Source organism: Onychostoma macrolepis, chromosome 06, assembly GCF_012432095.1.
Source record: "Onychostoma macrolepis isolate SWU-2019 chromosome 06, ASM1243209v1, whole genome shotgun sequence".
Taxonomy (NCBI): domain Eukaryota; kingdom Metazoa; phylum Chordata; class Actinopteri; order Cypriniformes; family Cyprinidae; genus Onychostoma; species Onychostoma macrolepis.
Window position 1 is genome coordinate 4,987,908 of NC_081160.1, and position 22,980 is coordinate 5,010,887.

Genomic DNA, 22,980 nt, shown 5'->3' on the forward strand with positions numbered 1-22,980 from the left:
CATAATTGCAAGATCACAGTTATGAGACGTAAACTCAAAATTCTGAGAAAATAAAATAGATAAATTCAGAATTGTGAGATACAAAAAGACAGCAAGTTTATATCTCACTATTCTGATTTTATTTTCTCAGAATTGTGAGATATAAACTCAAATTCACAATTGCCTTTTTTACCCTGTAGCAGAAACAAGCTTCCATAAAAATGTGCTCTATTAATTAATACTATTAATATTCATAATTATTTAAACTATCATCCTTAGAGTTAATTCCAAATAGTAATCTTTTCGAGATGTGTTGATATATTGGAAAATATATCTGGCAAATCAGAATTAGTTCATTCCATTTTAAGAGAGTGATGCATTGAAACCAATCAATAGTGAATCCAGTTGGCTACTTTAGCAAAGCTGCCACATCCTCACTTTCCAAAGTCTTTCCATTAATATAAGTGTGTGGTATTTGAGACGCTGACCACATATCTGTCCTTCATTAAGCTAAAAACTATGAAAACCTTTGGCCTAAAAATGATAAATAACTCCTGTCTCGGGATCCCGTTGGTGGGATTGTGTGTGCATGTTTGTGCCTCATTAGTCTTTGATCCGTTGGAACAGATAACCACTCAAATATTACTGCTGCATGGACCACTGGGCACCAGAATGATGCAGAATCTGTCACCCTTTTTTCACTGTCTCTCGCCCCAAACTTCTCCATCTCCCCTCTTTTCTATCTCATTAAGTCCAAGTGCTAAAGATCCGCCACACTTCCACACATCTGAGGCCTCACGGCGCCCGTACAGTCGGGTCTCCAGTGCTTCAGCCGCTATGAGTGATACATCTTATCTGCGTGACTTTGATACTGTAATAATTCATCTCAGCCCAGCCGGCTATTGCTGTGTAACAAACACAGGGAATAATGATAATTCATGAGTAAAATTCACTGCTCAGATCGGTAGCTCTTTTTAGCACCGACTTTGTCAACAAGACTATAAAATCTCCGTATTATAAATGGAAAAGCTCTTTTCTGGGCTTTACTCGTGACAAATGTATGGTTTAATAAATTCGGCAGGGCGTTCATGAAATATGGAAAGGGGAAATCATATTTTATGCAGTTAATAATAAGCAACATGGGAAATAATGTGTTGCTCTTTGCTGCAATGTTTTTTCCATGTCATTAATTTTGGAATTCAGAATCACTACGCTTGGCATCTCATGACAAACCATGAACGAAGACACCTAATAATGTATATAACATCAAATACCATCCAACCTTAGTTTAAATATCATATGAAGTGTTTAATTTTATAATGGCTGTAACGACACATGTGCCATCAGACATTGCTGCAGGCCGCCATTCTCTCCTCTCGTTTCCAAAGTGAGTTTCTCTGAGGGCAAATGTTGGAAATGGGTCAGCTTTACAAAAACAGCCATTTTGTGTTGATACACCATGAATATTTGATGATGGCTAACTTCTCTGTGGGGAAAGGCAGATATCAATAAAAAAGGCCATCCAGACAGCGATAAAGCCCCCATGAAGGCAGTCTGTCCAAGCAGAGACTGGGTTTAAATAATAATTGCTTGTAGAAGCTCTAACTAGATGGTAAACTAGATTTGCATTTCCCAAAGGAAATACCAGTGCTTACAAGAATATTGTAAAAGTTTTAGGCAAGCAGTTTGGCTTTAGTTCTATGTAAATGAAATGCCGCATCTGGGTATTCAGTAGTCTTAAGTGAGACTCCAAAGTGTAGGGGATGAATATGGTTCATTCATTTCGAAGGGCACTGCTCAGGTAACAAGTGTACATCGATATTTAACTTCATAGGAACTAAACAAAGTTTAGCTAAAATGAAACAGGTGTATGAGTATATAGCAAATAAGCTACCTGGTCTCATGGCATAAACTTTTTAGTGAGACGCGAAATACGTGCCAATAAGTACATATCACTGCAGTTTCCAAAAGAAATGAACACTAGAGGCAGTAAAACTCCGACACCTTTTATTCAAATTTACAGAGTTTCAATTAATAAAGCATACTTTTCACACAATTACTTGAAGAATATCATGTTATGACTTTAAAACAATATTAATATGCTGGGAAATTTGAAAACTGATGCTTTTGAACGTTAGCATCACACATATCCAGCTTCATATTAATGGGTTTTCAAAGAAGGTAGGTTTGTTCGGTAGCTCACAGAGTACGGAGAAGTACTTGAGAGATGAGGAGCTCCGGTTTGAATCTCGTGTAACTACGGATCGATAAAACAGTTCAAATCTGCACAGTTGCATCAACAAATACATTTTATATCAGTTTTGCATTTGTCAACACTATCGGGTAAGTTTAGGGTTGGGTTTGGTGTAGGGCATATTTCCAACATGATAGAGCATTAATATTTCCTTTATCGACAAAAGCAACTTGTCAGAGACAGAGGATAAGGAATATTAACATTGTTGCTGTTTAATTACATGACGAATCCATCATGGCGGAGAAAATTAATCGTAGATGGAGGTTTTAATTGCAGGTTGGAATTCTAATCCCCGATTTGTTAATCTAAATTTAAAATTAAGTGGTGCAACACAACTCGATTTAAAATAAAACCCAGATCAACAAATCCTTGATTAGCTCTAAACTTTACTTAATTTAATCCTTGTTGGTGCAACCCACCCTAAATGTTTAATACAATAAATCTCAAAATCTATGTCTAATTACATGACATTACATAAATGTGTCATTACTTAAAAACATTTGTTAATGTTATTTGCTAATATATATGTTTTTGTAGTTGCAAATTTAAATAGCTATTTTATACAACCTGTCACGGATCGGCCAGGCCCGACCTTCCACCAATCACAACGCTCCACCTCACCTGAGTACTGATCACGTCCACCTGCACCTCATCAACTCATCACCAGCACTCAAGATATAAACACCATCTCCACACACACACTCACCGTCCGATCTCGTCGACACGACCTGGACTCCTCTTCAGCTACCTGTTGAGACAAAGAACAATATCCTTTAAATTCTACCTACCTCGAAAGTCTTACCTTCTGTGTCTGCTCCTTGTGTTCCTCTCATCCTCCTAGATCGTTCTCCCCTGGATCCGTCTGTCTGTCAAGCCCCGGTCTCCGCTCCTGGAACAAGATATAGTGTGTGTGGATTCAAGATCATCTCTACCTCCTTGCCTTTTCCTCTAAAACTCATTGTGTCTAATAAATCTATATTTTATATACTCATCCGTGTCCGACCCATACTGTGACAGAAGATCGGACCAACACAGCTTCACAGACAAGATGAGTGCACGGATCCCTTCCAGGAGCTGGTGGATTCCCTCAAGAGAGTCTTGCTGCAATCACCCAAACCACCAGTGCCATCAGCTCCACCATCATCACCCACTCGCACCACCTCTGACACTTCTTCTCCGATTGTCTTCGCCAGTCCCATGGCCAGGCCAGCGCCCTTCTCTGGTGCGGCGGAGGAATGCAATGGCTTTCTCTTACAATGTAACCTCACCATGGACTTGATCAGTCCAAGATAGCCTTCATAGTCACCTCCCTAACTGGACCGGCACTTCGTTGGGCTGAGACCATTTTGCACCAGGCGGGACCCGCTACGCAAACGTTCCAGAACTTCCTGCACCACTTCAGAGAGGTGTTCAGCAGCTCCCCTGGAGACTCGACTGTGGGTGAGCAATTATATCGATTACGTCAGAGTACAACACCCATTCATGCATATGCTCTCCAATTTCGCACACTCGCAGCAGCCAGCGGATGGAACGAGCCTCTCTCTAACCGCTTTTCGACAAGGGCTTAATCCCTCTCTGCGCTTGCACCTCTCGGCATATGACGACACCTATGGCCTGGAAAAATTTATCCAACTGGCTATTCGATGCTCTAATCGCATTCAATCCTGCAGTAATGAGACCGCCTATGCCATTGCATCTCCTCCTCCGCAACCGCCAGAAACCAGTGACCCTCCAGAACCGATGCAAACTGACTCAACTCGTCTATCGATGAGAGAGACAGAGGAGAATCACTCAAGGGTTATGCCTGTATTGTGGCGAGAGCGGGCACAGGATCCTGGAGTGCCCACTTCGACCCCCACGAGCCGTGGTGAGTACCATCCGTCCTCACATACCTAAACTGAATCCTCTATCCACAATCGTACAACTTACTGCCGGCTCCTGTATAATTTCAGTATCCGCCTCCTCGACTCCGGCTCAGCGGGAATTTCATCTCCGGATCCCTCGTCCATCAGCTCGGGCTCTCGACCTCGACTACGGAGAACGCCTATGAGGTCCAATCAATAACTGGACAACCGCTAACAAGGCGTTGCGTCCGTCAGAGTGTTGGCCCAATTGGTCTACAAATTGGTCAGTTGCATCATGAAGAAATACATCTGTTGGTTCTGGAGGGCTCCACTGCGGACGTCATCCTTGGGCGCCCGTGGCTGGTGCAGCACAACCCTCATCTATCTTGGAGGACAGGAGAAGTCTTAAAGTGGGGTGAGAGTTGCTTCCCTCACTGTTTCCCCAGACGTCCATCACCAGTTTCCGACGACCCAATTCACATTCCAGTTCACTCAACATCCATCGAGAGCCCGATAGAGAAGCAATCCGTGGACATCCCGCTTGCTACTCCCACTTTAATGACGTCTTCTGTCCGAAAGCTGCCCAGCTACCACCACACCGGCCATGGGACTGCGCCATCGACCTCCTACCGGGTGAACCAGTACCACGGGAGAATCTATCCACTTTCACCTCCCGAGCACAAGGCCATGGAGGAGTACATTGAGGAGGCGTTGAAACAAGGTTACATAGTCCCATCAACCTCCCTGCTGCTTCCAGTTTCTTCTTCGTGGCCAAAAAAGATGGCGGCCTCCGGCCATGCATCGACTACCGGAAACTAAATGAGATCACAGTTAAATTCCGATATCCTCTTCCCCTTGTCCCCACAGCGTTGGAACAACTCCGCGGTGCCACCATCTTCACTAAATTGGACCTCCATGGCGCCTACAACCTCATTCGCATCAGAAAAGGAGATGAATGGAAGACCGCATTTGTCACTCCTACTGGACATTATGAATATAGGGTCATGCCGTATGGGCTGGTCAATGCTCCTTCAGTCTTCCAAGGCTTCATGCATGAGGTGCTCCGGGAGTTCCTTCATCGTTTTGTGGTTGTGTATATTGACGACATCCTCATTTACTCCCGGAGCCTGGCCGAACATCGCCAACACGTTGCGGAGGTCCTACAGCGCCTCCGCCAGTACCATCTCTTCCTCAAAGCTGAGAAATGCACTTTCCATCAGTCTACCGTCCATTTCCTCGGATACATCATCAGCAGTGGTGGCACTCGCATGGACAAGGGAAGGTGGAAGCCATCACCTCTTGGCCCCGACCCAACACCATTAAAGAACTCCAAAGGTTCCTAGGATTCTCCAACTTTTATCGCCGGTTTATCTCAAACTACAGTACCATCACCAGTCCCTCACCGATCTCCTAAAGGTAACCCCAGAACACTATCATGGAACTCTAATGCCCAGAAAGCCTTGACACCTTGAAAATAGCATTCACCAACGCACCACTCCTGGTCCACCCTAATCCCAACATACCCTTCACAGTCGAAGTCGATGCATCCACCACCGGGTCGGGGCCATCCTATCACAGCAGCAGGGGCGCCTCCCAAACTCCATCCATGCGCCTACTTTTCCCGGAAACTCAGCCCGGCGGAAAGAAATTATGATATCGGCAACAGGGAACTTCTAGCCATCAAACTTGCCCTAGAAGAGTGGAGGCACTGGTTGGAGGGGGCTGCTCATCCATTCCTGGTATTAACTGACCACAAAAACCTCCAGTATCTTCGTGACGCCAAAAGGTTGAACCCCAGGCAAGCCCGTTGGGCTTTATTCTTCACTAGATTCAATTTCAAGATCTCCTACCGTCCAGGACCCAAGAATGTAAAAGCAGGCGCCCTATCCGCCTACACAACCCGAAGAAGACCCAGAATCACCAGAAACCATTCTACCCACAGAAATAATCAGCAGCCCCATCCAATGGACCTCTCCTCCAGTCGCCTCCACCAATCCTCCTCCCAATCCGCCGGGCTGCCCACCTGACCACCAATACGTTCCACGACTCCAACGAATCCCTCTCATTCACACTACTCACACCTCCCTAGGTACTGGTCACCCAGGGGCCAACGCCACCCTCTCGCTGCTACAAGACCGCTTCTGGTGGCCCAACATGGCCAGGGACGTGAGAAGGTTCGTACGGGGCTGCCCGGATTGCGCCATCTCAAAAAGCACCCGTCATCTTCCAACCGGCAAACTCCTCCCACTACCTATACCACACCGTCCTTGGTCACACCTAGGAGTAGACTTCATTACAGATCTCCCCATCTCCGACGGTAACACCTGCATCTTCGTCATTGTCGACCGATTCTCAAAGTTCTGTCACCTCATACCTCTCCCAGGCCTTCCCACTGCGTTACAGACAGCAGAGATGTTATTTAATCAGATCTTCCGGTATTACGGCATTCCAGAAGATATAGTATCCGACAGAGGACCACAGTTCATCTCCCGAGTATGGAAGGCATTCTTCTCTCTCCTAGGTGTGACCGTCAGCCTCTCATCTGGGTACCATCCGCAATCCAACGGGCAAACCGAACGTAAGATACAGGAAATAGGCGTTTTCTCGAACCTTCTGCCATGGCCGCCAGAACTCTTGGAACCAGTTCCTGGGCTGGGCCGAGTACGCCCAAAATTCCTTGCGTCAAGGCTCCACTGGACTCACGCCCTTCCAGTGCGTACTCGGTTTCCAGCCTCCCTGTTTCCCTGGTCAGGAGAACCATCTGAGGTACCCACCATCGACTACTGGTTCCGAGAGAGCGAGAGGGTCTGGGACGCAGCACACCACCAACTCCAGCAGGCAGTGCGCAGACAACGAATGGCTGCGGACGTCCAAGAACCGCCAATCCCTCTTACCAACCGGGACAAAAGGTCTGGCTCTCCACCAGGGACATCAGACTGCGCCTGCCTAGCCGGAAACTCAGTCCCAGATTCGTTGGCCCCTTCACCATCTTGGAGCAAATCAACCCAGTCACCTACAAATTACAACTGCCACCACAATACAAAATTCACCCAACCTTCCACGTATCACTCCTAAAACCCTTCTCTCCTCCTCTCTCCCCAGGGCCTGGCCAAGCGGAGGAACCCCCTCTCCCTCTCATCGTGGAAGACGGAACCATCTACAAGGTGAAGGAAATCCTGAATTCTCGGCGCCGTGGTGGTAAGCTAGAATATCTTGTGGACTGGGAGGGCTACGGTCCGGAAGAACGCTCATGGGTGCCAAGAGAAGACATTCTCGATCCCACACTCCTGGAGGAATTCCACCTAGCACACCCGGATCAGCCAGCACCCGGGCCGGGCAGACCACCACGACGCCGAGGCGGCCCTCAGGAGCGGGCCGTGGAGGGGGTACTGTCACGGATCGGCCAGGCCCGACCTTCCACCAATCACAACGCTCCACCTCACCTGAGTACTGATCACGTCCACCTGCACCTCATCAACTCATCACCAGCACTCAAGATATAAACACCATCTCCACACACACACTCACCGTCCGATCTCGTCGACACGACCTGGACTCCTCTTCAGCTACCTGTTGAGACAAAGAACAATATCCTTTAAATTCTACCTACCTCGAAAGTCTTACCTTCTGTGTCTGCTCCTTGTGTTCCTCTCATCCTCCTAGATCGTTCTCCCTGGATCCGTCTGTCTGTCAAGCCCGGTCTCCGCTCCTGGAACAAGATATAGTGTGTGTGGATTCAAGATCATCTCTACCTCCTTGCCTTTTCCTCTAAAACTCATTGTCTAATAAATCTATATTTTTATATACTCATCCCGTGTCCGACCCATACTGTGACACAACCTATACTCCAAATAATAATAATTGATGTGAACTACTGATTTTGAGTAAAGACTACTAATGTAAACCTGATTTGTCTACTGCATCAACTTAAGGTTCCATGTTAATACAACTTAACCGGTTTAGTTTCACCCTGTGTAAAAACTAAAATGGTTTAGTGCAACAGGTTTCCACGCGATTTTCTAGTAAAGTCAACTAATTTGGGTTAAGAGTGTATATTGTCATTTTCATATACAGACACAATTCTCTATTTAGTTGCAAATTAGTAGATTATTGAGGCAAAAGTCAAAGTTAATGGTTTGTTAATACAGAGAATTGTACTTTAAAATAAAGTGTGACCCTCATTTTTAATATATTTCAAAATATTCAAAAAAATGTCCAAAATATTTTAACAACATACATTAATATATATCTATATGCTGGACAGCAACCAATCTGGCTTCAGAAGTGGACATTCGACCGAAACTGCCTTGCTCTCAGTTGTTGAAGCCCTAAGACTTGCAAGAGCGGCTTCCAAGTCTTCATTACTTATCTTGCTGGATTTGTCTGCTGTTTTTGATACGGTCAACCACCAGATCCTCCTGTCAACCCTATTGAGAAAGGTCATCTCAGGAACCACACTCCAGTGGTTTGAGTCTTACCTCTCAGATAGGTCCTTCAAGGTATCTTGGAGAGGTGAGGTATCCAAGTTGCAACATCTAGCTACTGGGGTGCCTCAGGGCTCAGTTCTTGGACCACTTCTCTTCTCTGTCTACATGGCATCACTACATTTACATTACATTTACATTTAATCATTTAGCAGACACTTTTATCCAAAGCGACATACAAATGAGAACAATAGAAGCAATCAGACCACCGAGAGTGCAGCAGTATACAAGTGCCATGACAAGTCTCAGTTAGGCCAGCACAGTACACGTAGCTAGTTTTTTTTTTTTTTTTTTTTTTAAATAGATAGAATAGGTAGGTGTTAGTATTAGTTGGTCAGGTGCTGGCGAAAAAGATGTGTCTTTAGATGATTTTTGAAAGTGGCTAAAGACTCAGCTGTTCGAATTGAGATCGGGAGATCATTCCACCAGCTGGGCACAGTCCAGGAAAAGGTCCGTGAGAGAGATTTGGTACCTCTTTGATGGCACCACAAGGCATCGTTCACTTGCAGAATGCAAGCTTCTGGAGGATGCATAGGTTTGAACTAGTGAGTTTAGATATATTGGTGCAGCGTTAGTTGTTGTCTTGTAGGCAAACATCAGTACCTTGAATTTGATACGAGCGGCTATTGGTAGCCAGTGTAACCTGATGAAGAGAGGGGTAACGTGAGCTTTCTTTGGTTCATTAAAGACCACTCTGGCTGCTGCATTCTGGATCAGTTGCAGAGGCTTGATAGTACTTGTGGGAAGGCCTGCCAAGAGCACATTACAATAGTCCAGTCAGGAGAGAACAAGAGCTTGGACAAGGAGTTGTGCGGCTTGCTCTGACAGGAAGGGTCTAATCTTCCTAATGTTGTATAAGGCAAATCTGCAGGACCGGGCAGTTGTAGCAATATGGTCTGTGAAGGTGAACTGATCATCGATCACAACTCCAAGGTTCCTGGCTGTCCTGGAAGGAGTTATGGTTGACGAACCCAGCTTTATAAGTTGTGGTGAAATTATTGATTGGCTGAGGCCACGAGCAGTTCTGTCTTGGCAATGCTGAGCTGAAGGTGATGGTCTTTCATCCAGCTAGAAATGTCACTCAGACAGGCTGCAATGCGAGCAGCTACCGTTGGATCATCTGGTTGGAATGAGAAGTAGAGTTGAGTATCATCAGCATAGCAGTGATAAGAAAAGCCATGCTTCTGAATGACCGATCCTAATGACGACATGTAGATGGAGAAGAGAAGTGGTCCAAGCACCGAGCCTTGAGGAACCCCAGTAGCAAGAAGTTGTGACTTTGAAACCTCACTCCTCCAAGACACCCTGAAGGACCTATCGGAGTGCGCGGTTCCTGAGATGCCCATCTTTCTGAGAGTGTACAGGAGGATCTGATGGTTAACTGTATCAAAAGCAGCAGACAGTTCCAGTAAGATGAGTACAGAGAATTTGGAAGCCGCTCTTGCCAGTCTCAGGGCCTCTGTAACCGACAGTAGGGCAGTCTCAGTAAAGTGGCCGCTTCTGAAGCCAGATTGGTTGTTGTCCAGAAGATTGTTCTGTGCAAGAAACAAAGAGAGTTGGTTGAACACAACTCGCTTAAGTGTCTTTGCAATGAATGGAAGTAGGGATACTGGTCTGTAGTGTTCTAAAAGTGCTGGATTTAGAGAGGGTTTTTTAAGCAGTGGGGTTACCCGGGCCTGCTTAAATGCTGTGAGAAATGTACCAGTGCGAAGACAGGTGTTGATAATGTGAGTAAGTGCAGGTATGACTGAAGAAGAAATGGCCTGAAGGAGGTGAGTGGGAATAGGATCTAGTGGACAAGTAGTGGGATGATCGGAAAGGATGAGTTTGGAAACTTCCGTCTCCGAGAGAGAAGAGAAGGAGGTGAGAGAGTGTGTATTTGTCGGTATAAAGTTATCAGTTTGTGGTGTGAGGAATTGGTCACTGATGGTTCTTGTTTTATTTGTGAGGAAAATTGCAAAGTCATCAGCTGTAAGAGTTGATGAAGGAGGAGGGGGAGGAGGACAGAGAAGAGAAGAGAAAGTTTTAAAAAGTGTGCGAGAGTCAGAGCAGTTGTTGATTTTGTTGTGATATTTACATTTACATCTATGCATTTAGCAGAGCTTTTATCCAAAGCGACTTACATTGCATTCAAGTTACAGTTTTTACATTTTATCAGCTCTTGCTTTCCCTGGAAATCGAACCCATGATCTTGGCGTTGCTAGCGCCATGCTCTACTATTTGAGCTACAGGAAAGCCTGTATGACAGTGATAGTGTGTGATAGTGTGATAGTGATAGTATGTTGTTTTAGCAGTGGAGACATTTGCAGAGAAGGAAGAGAGGAGTGACTGATACGCACTAAGGTCAGTAGAGTTTTTTGATTTGTGCCACTTCCTCTCTGCAGCCCTTAGTTTATTGCGATGTTCACGGAGAACATCAGACAGCCAGGCGACAGAGGGGGTAGTGCGTGCTGGTCTGGATGAAAGGTGGGCAAAAGTCACTAGGTTCTGTAATTCAGAAACATGGCTTTTCATATCACTGCTATGCTGATGACACTCAACTCTATCTCTCATTCCATCCTGATGATCCGATGATAGCTACTCTCCTCTCAGCATATCTAACAGACATTTCTTTCTGGATGAAGGACCATCACCTTCAACTCAACCTACCTAAGACAGAACTGCTTGTAGTTTCAGCAAACCCATCACTTCATCACAATTTCACCTTCCAGTTAGGCTCATCAACCATAACTCCTTCAAAAACAGCCAGAAACCTTGGAGTTGTGATTGATGATAAGCTGAATTTCTCAGATCACATTGCTAAAACTGCCTGGTCTTGCAGATTTGCTTTATACAATATTAGGAAGATCAGGCCCTTTCTTTCGGAACATGCAATACAACTCCTTGTTCAAGCTCTTGTTCTGTCCAGACTTGACTATTGCAATGCCCTCTTGGCAGGTCTTCCAGCCAATTCCATCAAACCTCTACAATTAATCCAAAATCTCACTGCAAAATTAATCTTTAATGAGCCGAAAAGAATGCATGTCACACCTCTGTTCATCAATTTGCACTGGCTACAAATAGCTGCTCACATAAAATTCAAGGCATTAATGTTTGCCTACAAAATCACCTCTGGCTCTGCACCCTTTTACCTAAATTCAGTACTTCAGACCTATGCGCCCTCTAGAAGCTTGCACTCTGCAGTTGAACGACGCATTATTGTGCCATCCCTAAGAGGCGCAAAACCACTTTCACTGACTTTCTCATTAACTGTTCCCATCTGGTGGAATGACCTGCTCAACTCAATCCGAGCAGCTGAATCCTTAGCCATCTTCAAGAAACGGCTAAAAACACATCTCTTCCGTCTTTATTTGACCCTCTAACTCTCTATTCTAATTCTATTTTATCTATCTGTCTTCCTAAAAAAACACACTTGACCCTCTATTAATTGCATATTTATTTTACGTGTACTGCATTAGATTAACCAAGACTTGTCATAGCACTTGCATGTTGTTGCTCTTTTGTTGGTTTTGATTGCTTCTGTTGTCCTCATTTGTAAGTTGCTTTGGATAAAAGAGTCTGCTAAATGACTGAATTTAAATGTTAATATATTTACTGTGTATTGTGTAGTACATTATCCTCAAAACTACACTACAATATTTTAATGTGCAAAAATATGATCCCTCATGGAACTGGGCATGAACAAATCAGTTTAAATGAATGATACTGTAAAACAGCCCAGAGATGTGTTGTAATATTGAGATCTGGTTGCTACAAAACACAATTTTGGATACATGAGAATAATGAACTGTCATGATCCATTGACAGACAAAGGAATTTCGAATGTGATGGTAAAAGCCAATCAGCTTTACTTGATTAATGCCATTCATTAGATTGGTGTCTTGATTACCTCAGAGAGGCCAGGTCTTCTTCATCATGTGGAAATCAATGCATGGAGCTGCTAATGACGTAGTAAAACTGAGTTCTGTCCCTCCCTCTCTCTCTCTAGATAGAAAAAAAGAAGCTTTACTGCCACAATAAACAAGGTTTTTACATTGGAAAAGCATTAATAAATATTACACAAATGTGCAAACTCTCTCTCTGTAGCCTTTCAGGAATCTGCAGAGCTGAAATATCCCTATTGGCGTTTAATAACAGCATATGGATTGATAGATAAATTATGTAATTGTTCTGCATGGACGCGTATCGATTTCTCCCCGTGTTCGTGGGTTTTCTCCAGGTGATTTGTCACACAGCCGTGTGTTTGTGTCTTCAATGAGAGCTAATGTGGTTTGGGAGGGAGGACTGAATTCAGGTCCAACACAATCGACTTTTGTAGCAAGACAATAGAGAAAGCGAGAAAGAGAGAGAGAGAGAGAGAGAAAGCTGAATAAATAGCTGGAGGGTAAATATGTGTGTCTGCTGGTGAATATATGATATTTACAATAGGTATACAATCAATAATTCATAAATGACAAGTTGAATTATAAGAGGTGCTTAAATGCCCTTAACAGTTTATTTGATGTTATTCCTAGTGCATCCTCTAGCTGTTATGACTACTTTTCAGCTTTTAAAAAAAAAAAAAAATAATGTTTTTTTTTTTTTTTTTTCATACAATTGTAATACTGTATTTCCTGTGCACTGCACACAATCTAATGGGCCCTATGTTAATGATCTAAGCGCATGGTCTAAAGCGCACGGCGCAAGTGCACTCAAGGCATGTCCAAACCCACATAGCAAGCACACTCGGGCCGATTCTGGCTGAAATGCGGCACTGTCGGTTCAGTCACGACGTCGGTGAGAAGATAATGGGCCAGAGCCGCGCCGACTCTACAAAACACCTCTGGCTGACAGACGCTTTTTCTTTCTGGGCCGATCTCGGCTGAAAGCTGTTGTATGTGCGGCAGGTCCGCACTCGGTGTAGTTGTGTGAATTTACCTTCGGCCCGAGTTGGTTTTGTCTCCGGCGGCCGCTGCTAGAATGAAGGAACTCAGCCGCTGAGAGAGAGATTTGGCGGTTAATCCTGAGGAGATTTCGGCGGGCACAGTTCTCAAGAGGAATACTTCAGCTGCAAAAAGGTAAGTTAAGTTATTTAATGATCAATCTAGTGTTGTTTGATATTTAAATGCCACGAAGAGTATAGTTTTTAGATGGTTTCTGTTAGGTCTGCGATGATAACAGCGTTAAAAACCGCTCGGTCCCGGATATATTGAGTGTTGATGAGTAACGTTAGGCCTAACTGTCAGGCGCGGTCTCTTTAGGAAAACAATATGTAATTTTTTTAATATGAAAAACCGATGAGCTGTATCCAGTGCACGATCATGTTAGGTAATTAAATTTTAATGAGTTAAATTCTATTTTGTTTGCTAGAATTCATTCGATTCGTCTTTTTCAACGAGTGATTGCTATTGAATCATAGGAGTCGGACTGCGCTGGTGGCGCCATAAACATCATACGAGTGACTCTCTGATTCGATTCACTTAACCATTCAAATGAGTCATTTGTTTGTGAATCAAACTGAGCACGCTGTTGTAGCATTACACCTGCTAAGATAATTCAATATGTGCAATCTGAATTTAATAATAATATTTATTTTGTGGTAACACTGCCGTGTGGAAAGCTCTGACAGAGCTAAAAACACTACAGATACGTAAGAGGGAGCCGTAAAATGTAAGTGCATCATCTTTTGTTCCTGAATGGAGGCCTAATCTGTCTGCTGCACTTGAGCAAGTTCAGTTTTTAGAGTGAATGAAAACTTTTGAAGCATAGATATGCCGTATGTTGTGATTTAAAAATCATACTTATTTTACTCTGGTGGGGATTATTATGAGCAAACAAACTTAAAAGTTTAATCTGAACACTATATATATGTAATCTGACATTTATTCATTTAATTTTTTTACAGAAATTCTGAGCTGCTGCATGAACATTCATCAAACATATAAGGTGCAAATTCTGGGTCTGGTCCTAATGATTGTAAAAAGCTGTAATGCTTAAGATTAAATAATTACCTTACAATATATATTTGTACATATTTCAAGGCTGCAATTTGGAAAACTTTCAAGCTAATGCTGCTGAAATGGAGGTCAAGGGGACTGAAGAGGTGGCTCCAGCTGATCAAAAGGGTGGACTTCAGGAGGCAGACACACTCTGTGAGTTTAAAAGACCCATCTCTTTAACCTTCCATACACATGACACACAATCACATTTCTATAATTCAAATCTCTTAAAGGATTTGTATGCTGCACCAATTAGGGTAAGCAGCAACACTTCCTATAATTTCTAATGTACATGTTAATTTTTAAGAAGAATGACATCATTGCTTATATTAGTTGCTTATATACTGTCTCACCCTTATCCCTAGGTTACAGTAATCAGCTGATCCAGCCGTATCCAGACCAGACGGTGGACCTGCACCCAGGAACGACCACAACACATCCCTGAATGTCAGCGGAGACCATGTCAGCTAGATGACAGATCCCTGTGAAGACCTCATTGATGGCCCCAGCACAGATCCTCAGCAAAGACTACGAGAACCAGACAAGCCCTCTTGCACAGACCCTTTTTACCGGATTCACCTGCTAGCGTGATATTACTTCATGCAGAAGAAGTTGGATGAAATATTCTGAATGATATCAATCCACAATCTGACTTGTGATGCAGCCTGAAATAATCACACCACGTTCATTCGTTTGGCCAGACGAGACTGTTTCCTGACTGAGCCTGGTCTTGTTTGGGTTTGGGTTCCTTGTCACTGTTGCCTTTTGTCTTGCTTGGTTGAAGACACCTAATATTCAGCAATATTATTGACTTGTCTGTACTGACACCATTTGATAAGAATTGAACTGAATTATGACACACAATGTTTTATATATGAATAGTTTATTTGCAAAAACAGATAACTTTTAAATATTTTTAAAAATCATGTTTTTGTTTTGTGTTAGTTAGCTAGTATTTATTAGTTATTCTTTACTTAATCAAAATAACCTGAATGCAGTTTGATTGAGATTAATTGGAATACACAATGAAAAAACATGATTTTTTAAAATTGTTAAAAACGAAGTTATCTGTTTCTGCAAATGAACTCTTCATATATATATAAAATATGCAGTAAATATAATTTACTTGTTACTTTGTGGTTTAAAAAGTGTGAATGTTTATACTGTATTGCATTTGTTCATATATATTTAAAGTATTTGGTAATTTTATAATTAAAGCCTTTTTAATGTTTTTAAATGGTTGTATTTGTGTTTTACTGCTGAATTACATTTAGCAGTTTCTGGGCCACATTCGGCCCGGGGACCAAGCCGAATCTGAGCCAGATCTGGCTTAAAGTGTCTGGGCCAGACCTGGGCCACATAAAATAGAAGTCACTCTAGTATGCGGGCCAGAGGAAATTGTTTGAGTCGGTTTTCAGTGTGTGTGCCAGTTTTGGGCCGGGGACCCAGCCAGAACTGAAGCAAGGTTGTGGCCCAGAGGTGGGCCAGACAAATTTTGCTATCTGGGAATCCACTTTTGCTAGTTTAACAACGGGGAAAACGGTCTGAGCACCCGGGAGCATGGTCTAAACGGGTTGTCCCTATTCTCTTAATGAGTAATGGGTGTTTTTTTGGGCGTAACGTGCAATAAACCAATCAGAGTCTCATCTCCCATTCCCTTTAAGAGCGAGCTGTGCTCGCGCCATGGCGGATTCGCTATTTAAACGGCGGAATTTTAAAACGCACCAACCTGATCTCACAGAATTCCATGTAATGACCACGGACTCTTAACCCCCGAATCTGTGGTGGCATCACGGAATCGCCGAAAATTCCGTGATGGGCTCACAGAAGTGATACCAATGTAAGTCAGTGACAGGCATCAGCGGATTCACTGGTTACACCAGCACTGCATCGGACCACGTAAAAAGAGTGACTCCGATGCAGTTATATTTGTATATAAATGTATACTTTCACTGGAGCATCTAACCCCACCCCCTACCCTAAACCTACCCACTTCTGAACAATATAAAACACACACAGGCAAATATAAGTGCAGTCACGGGTATTTATTGCAAAAATTGTCCATAAACAAGCAGTATAAAAGCATTACAAACAAGTCGTGTTGCATCCCAAGTCTTCTGAAGCCATATGAAGTCTTTATGCGAAGAAGAGAGTAAAACACAAGGTTTTAACCGCTGAAAACGATCCCGCTCCGTTAACGCGCTCACATCTCATTCAAAAAGATACTCCATGAGGCAATCGGTCACGAGACATACAAGAGCCAATAGCCTGTCACAACAGCATGACGCAATCGATCACGAGACACGCAAGAGCCAATGGTATTTCACAACTAAAGCTGACGTAAAGCTTCTTCTGGCGGTATTTTTTGAATTTACGCACAAAGACTGCAGCACATAGCGGACGGAGACGGCGATCGCGTCTATTCCTCTCACAAATCAATCGTTTTGCCTCGGAAGACTTGGAATATTAATACTTTTTGAATAAATTATGATGGTAGTTGTGTCTGGCTGTTATATCTTGTGTTTTATTTACAAATGGTAGGTTTAGGGGCAGGGGTTGTGTTACGTGCTCATAAATGTGTAAATAATGTAATATAAATACAACTGTTTTGACTGTTTACATTGAAAAATCACACCCCAACATATATGCAATAATGGCAATGTTATTACCCTATAATTTGCAACCTGGTCTCACAGAATTCCGTGTAATGGATCCGTGCGTGGTTCACGGCTGATGCCTGTCACTGACTTACAATGATATCACTTCTGTGAGCCCATCCCGGAATTTTCGGCGATTCCGTGATGCCACCACAGATTCGGAGTTAAGGGTCCCTGGTCATTACACGGAATTCTGTGAGATCAGGTTGGACTCACAGACATGGCTGGTCTCCAGAGAGCTAACGGATCTGCTCATGCGCTAGCAAATATGTAGGCTAATTCTGATACACGCAATGGCTATCCAGTATGACATTTTTATATTTATGTAGCCTATACAATAATATTATTTTACACTGTAATCCTTTAATTTTTAATATTTGGCATGTTTGTGTGCTGCTGCGCGTCCCTGTGTGTAATAAGCAAAGTGAAAGCGCCTTTTGGACCTGCCCAGAGGTGCATTTTCTACTAACGCGCTCTTTAAATAATAAATATATATATATATATATATTATATATTATATATTTTAAAGTCAATGGCGCAATATATATATATGACTTTAGACCAGGGTTGGTCTATGGCGCAGTCTATTTTCAGTTCCTCAAAATAGCAACGCGCCAACGATGTGCCTGAACACACCCCTTTTTTAGACCAGCACGCCCATGGGCTTACAAATGGGCACAAATGCATTTGCTATTTAAACAACGCGGCGCTGGACGAGAAAATGAGAACTGACTGGCTGAAACTAACAAAAACATTTGCGCAGCGCCTTGCACCGCATTGCGCCGGGTGTATGATAGGGCCCAATGTCTTGATTCTTGGTACAAACTTTTTATTCGGTCTACACAAGAATTCCTTTCAGTTAATTATATATATTTTTTAAATATGGTATTATAAAATAACATTATTTACATAATTTTATGTGAATTAATTTGGGGTCCCAAAATACAACATATCACAATAACAACATAACAACAAAAAACAAAACACTAATTAACAATACATCTGTAAACAACACTAAACACACACGTCAAAAAAGGCAATCTATTCATTCATACATGTTTCCACCAAGGCTGCATTTATTTGATAAAAAAATAAATAATAAATGCTCAAGAAACATTGTTATTATTACATATATCTTCTTCAACTGACAAGTTTTCATTTTTCAAGCTTAGAGCTGATTGGTTTGTTAGCACCTTTCAGAGCAAGTATTTAATATGGTAAACCATTTTGCTTGATCATCTTTTATTTATTTCTCCCTGCTGTATAAAGTGAATTCCAGAGGTTGGAGAAAAAAGAAACAGGAGTTGAAAATGGAGTGACTGTTCCTCCCCGTGGGGCTGCCGTCGGTTGGGTTGGTTTGGACAGATAGGCAGCAGCTGCAGGGGAATGATAGCATGGTTAGCCGTTGCAGTCGACTGCAATAATCTCAGTCCTGGCTGAACCAGAGAAAGGGAGCCGTGCTCTAACAGTGGGGCTTCTGCCATAGCTCAAGTATCATCATGAACAGCTGTTCTCAGGCCTGTGGGTGAGACGGGGCAAGTGGAGGAGCCATGGGACACTTGAGAGACGTCTTCAGCTGACACACTGACTGGCCTGCTAGCAGATGAGGGAAAAGATATGGGTTAAGAAAATGATCAATATCAGATGTTTATTATGTCAAAGACCTTGGCTGTGGTTAAATGCTGATGACTGAATAATGAAGACCCTGTTGTTCATTTACTGCACTCATGTATAACATATAAAGGAAAGACATGATTATTATAGCGCCGCATAGTGTTGACTGGATGTGCACACATACACCTGTGTGGATGGTGGGCTTTGGAGTCATTCTAATTTGTTAGGGGTCTCTTTGATTTACTGTCTCTGACAAGCAAACTGCTTTAGGCAAGGGAATGGATGGATGAATGAATGAATGAATGAATGAATGAAAAGAAAAGAAAAGAAAAGAAAACCAGAGCAAAAACAACAGGGTTTCAGCACTTTTGGTGCTAAGACCTCCAATTAATACAAAGTGTTGCAGTATTTTCCTTCTTTAGATTTAATTAGACTGCTGAGCTTTCAAACTGCTTTAGTGTGAAATAATGAAAATTACAGTAAAAACAGCAATAATGTGAAATATTATTACAATTTAAAAATAACTGTTATCTATTGTAATACATTTTCAAATATAATTTATTCCTGTGATGCAAAGCTGAATTTTCAGCATCATTACACTCATCTTCAGTGTCAGAAATAATTCTAATGTTCTGGAAGATATTCAAGTAAGGTGCATTACAATTTTTAGATATTTGTAATGTTACACAAATAACAATTCGGTTTTATTTATTTATTTAAATAAACAAGCAAACAAACAAAGCCATTTATTTAAACTTTGATAACACTATGAGTCATCATTAATAATTGAACACCATATCTGCATAATAGAATTATTTCTCAAGGATCATATGTAGACTATATAAAGGAATCTAAAAATTCACCATATATACACAGTTTGTATTCATTGTGGTATTGTCATTGTTTGTTTAGCGTGGCCGTAGTAATGAATACAGGCTTGTTGAATTCATTGTTCTTTTCACTCCTTACAGCTGGTGCTATTTATCTTTTGTCATTTCCTTCAGAGTGTTTTATTCTGATTGTTTGCGTTAATGTATTCTTGTCATGGAGAACGTCACCACCGCTAAACTGAAAATAAAGTCACTCTCGTCGGGAATTGCTATTTCAAAACAAGCATGTGTTCAATTAATCATAGTCTCAGCTGAATAAAAAATCCTCCACATCATTCCCTCGCCGTCCCAAACTCTCAAATACAAAGCCGTCATTTTGACCGCATCCAATCCCTGGACTCTTGGACGCTTCTAAACAGCCGCTTCTTGTCTTTTTATGATTTGGTTTCTTGTTTACCAGCCGGGTCTCTCTTAGAAAATATAATTGAATTACTCTGGGATGGCACTTTGTTTATTAGACGCAGTTGTTTATGGTTTTTAGACGCAGCTGAGCTTCATGTGGCATTGCCCGGCCCACTCCGGAGCATGGTTTCGTCAGATTAAATAAAGATTACAAAACTGTGGAACAGATGATGATGATGGCCCTGGGGTATCTTGCAGAGATATGAGAGGAGATAAAACAATCAAACCCACCTCGCTAGCAAACTGACCCCCAGCGCTCCCGAATCAAGGCCCCTGCCCTGGAGGCACTATGATTTTTATATCAAAGGTTCGAAAGAAGAATTGTTCCTCCGAAAGCTCTAAATTAGAACGTTCATGCAATATTGATAGCCATTTATTTAATACAGCCACTCTAACTTTGAAGTAAGAGAGACTTTGGACAACTGATGAGCTCAGACAACGCAGGGTTTTTTGTTAACGGCCAAATGCGAAAGCGTCTCATCGCTGCGATGCTTATGCCACGGTGATGGCTCTTTGTGGTTTTCAGTGTCTGCCATGCAGCAAAATGGGGGTCAGGGGAGAAATAGGCCTATTAATATTTCACGATGAAAGAGCTTCATCCCGGTCTATTTCAGCCAGTGGCCACGAGTAGCCTACTTCCTGCGGCTCTGCTCCCATTTATCAATTAGGGGACCTTTTTTTTTTTTTTTTTTTTGGGGGCATAACATTAAACCTAAAAGGAGCTTATCTCATCTGTGACAAAGTGTTTTCCCTGTCTGTACTCACGGCTGTAGCTGGAAAGAGCCTATAATGGTAAGTGGCACATTTGAACATGGAAAATGGGGCTTTACTGTCAATTAATATCTCATGTCAGAATGTTTTATGAGTTTTTAAATAAGCAAGAGTGACCTTACATATCATGGATATTTATGCAAATCCTATCAGAGTTTTTTTTTTTTTTTTTCACTGAAACATGATTTTAAGAATTTCATAAAACACTCATCTATAAATTAGGGTAGTCTTGTGTGGGACTTCCATCCTGCTCCACCAAAACATTGCTCTCATGACGTTCTCAGCAATCTTTAAGTGTTTCTGAATGATGCAAAACATTCAACACCAATACTTTATTATATTTACATTGCTTATGAAATAATATATATCATATTATGTAATGTTCACTCAAAGCGGAAGCTGTAGCATCACTCTCAATGGGTTTATTTGGCAAAAACAGCCGTCTGGATGTACATTGTCATGCTTGTTATATGACCACTTGCCACATAAATATATAATTAGACATTACATATTTTGAGTTTATGATAATATTTTATTAGATAATATACTTAAAGATTCCTTAAAGAAAAACAATTCCTTGCAGGTGAAGTAAAGGGACAGTCTTCTCAATTAAGTCTTACCAAATAAAACATGTGAACATGAAATACTGATTTGAGTTTAAACTGTTTTAATCTTACCTGTATTATCTTACAATCCATTAAATGTACAGAACCGTCGACCTGGCAACAAGATAATATTGCAGTATTATTAATACTGAAGTTCTCTGATTTCTTTTTTTTAATAGAATCATTAACTGAGACACTACATGGTGGCATTTGCATTAGCACAACAAGAGAGCGAGTTTGCAGTGTGACACGAGAGACTGAAAGTGCCGGCTTTAAATACTCAGATATAAGCTGTCAGTTATGATGTGCTTGGCCAATCAGAAACAAGTATTCCATTAAGCCATGTAATAAAAATAAATAAATGTATAACTTAAACTTAAAGTTGATTACTTGTCGTATGGCTTTAGAAGTGTTTGAATGTGAGTAAAATTAATTAGTTTATGGTGTTTTTGCAACCCGATCTCATGAAAGTGTATATAAATAGTACGCCAAATAAAAACAAAAACTCTTGGTATTGATTCGCAAAAATGGACTTTGGCGTGTATATTTTACGCGATGGGTAAGATTAGGGTTTTGGAGTACATGCGTATTATATGTACGCGAAAACTGCGTATCATATGCACGCCAACAAATGTCGTATCATATGCACGTAAAAACTGCGTATCATATGAACGCCAAAGTCCATTTTTGCCTATCAATACCACGAGTTTTCGGTTTTATTTGGCGTACTATTTACACGCATTTTCATGAGACCGGGCTCAAATAATAATATTATCTTCCTTGAAAATTTAGTTTGGGATAAAGTAATAGCATTCCCCAAAATGAGCTGAACACAGCCAGGAGTGACATTTACTTTTGAGTGTGTGTTAATGTGAGATCAGTGAAGTCAGATCGAGACAAATAAGTCCATGTACTGCATTCAGACTCACTTCTGAAGTCATACTCTCACAAACACACTTTTTTAAAGCGCTTAGCGCAGAAGCATCATGCTAATCCGTCCTCCTTCCGAATTAAACATAGATCTTAATAAGACAACGCTTGAAGGTTATTTAAAGTTACCTAAGTAAACATGTTTCGAGTTTCTGGGAGTTTAAGCTCAGGGAAGATCTGTGGCTGTAGAGTCACGCCAAATGGATTAAATTCTTCGGGTTTAAGTAGAAAACTGACAGGTCATGTAACAGACTCGGGGAGGGAAATGAGCAGAGTGAAATTCATAAAAAAAACGAAACAAAAAAACAATACTTAGTGATGCAAAATGAAACAATATAGCAAGCATATAACGCTCATTTAAACATTATTCAATCTGCTAGTGAATCATTTCCACAGTTTGTTTTATTCAAATATACTTATACACAGTCCCTGACATCTTACATTTACTGAAACATCACAATAAAGCTATAGTCACACTCAATGCCATTATCACATATTGTCTATTAAGTTTTTTTTAATGTATTTTTTTTTTTTATTGAAATATGTTTTAGTTCAGTTTGCTACATGATTTA

The 22,980-nt window shown here is 41.7% G+C and overlaps 2 long non-coding RNA genes across 2 annotated transcripts; one reads left to right on the forward strand and one right to left on the reverse strand.

The window, feature by feature from the left end:
* The first annotated feature begins 13,352 nt into the window (after positions 1-13,352).
* On the forward strand, positions 13,353-15,396 carry LOC131542772 (uncharacterized). The gene is made up of 3 exons (XR_009271784.1): positions 13,353-14,486; positions 14,582-14,692; positions 14,905-15,396. It is a non-coding gene; the product is annotated as an uncharacterized LOC131542772 (long non-coding RNA).
* Positions 15,397-18,261: 2,865 nt separating this feature from the next.
* LOC131542947 (uncharacterized) lies at positions 18,262-22,664 on the reverse strand. The gene is made up of 3 exons (XR_009271829.1): positions 22,538-22,664; positions 21,551-21,592; positions 18,262-18,792 (listed from the first exon to the last, which is right to left on the reverse strand). It is a non-coding gene; the product is annotated as an uncharacterized LOC131542947 (long non-coding RNA).
* Positions 22,665-22,980: the final 316 nt, after the last annotated feature.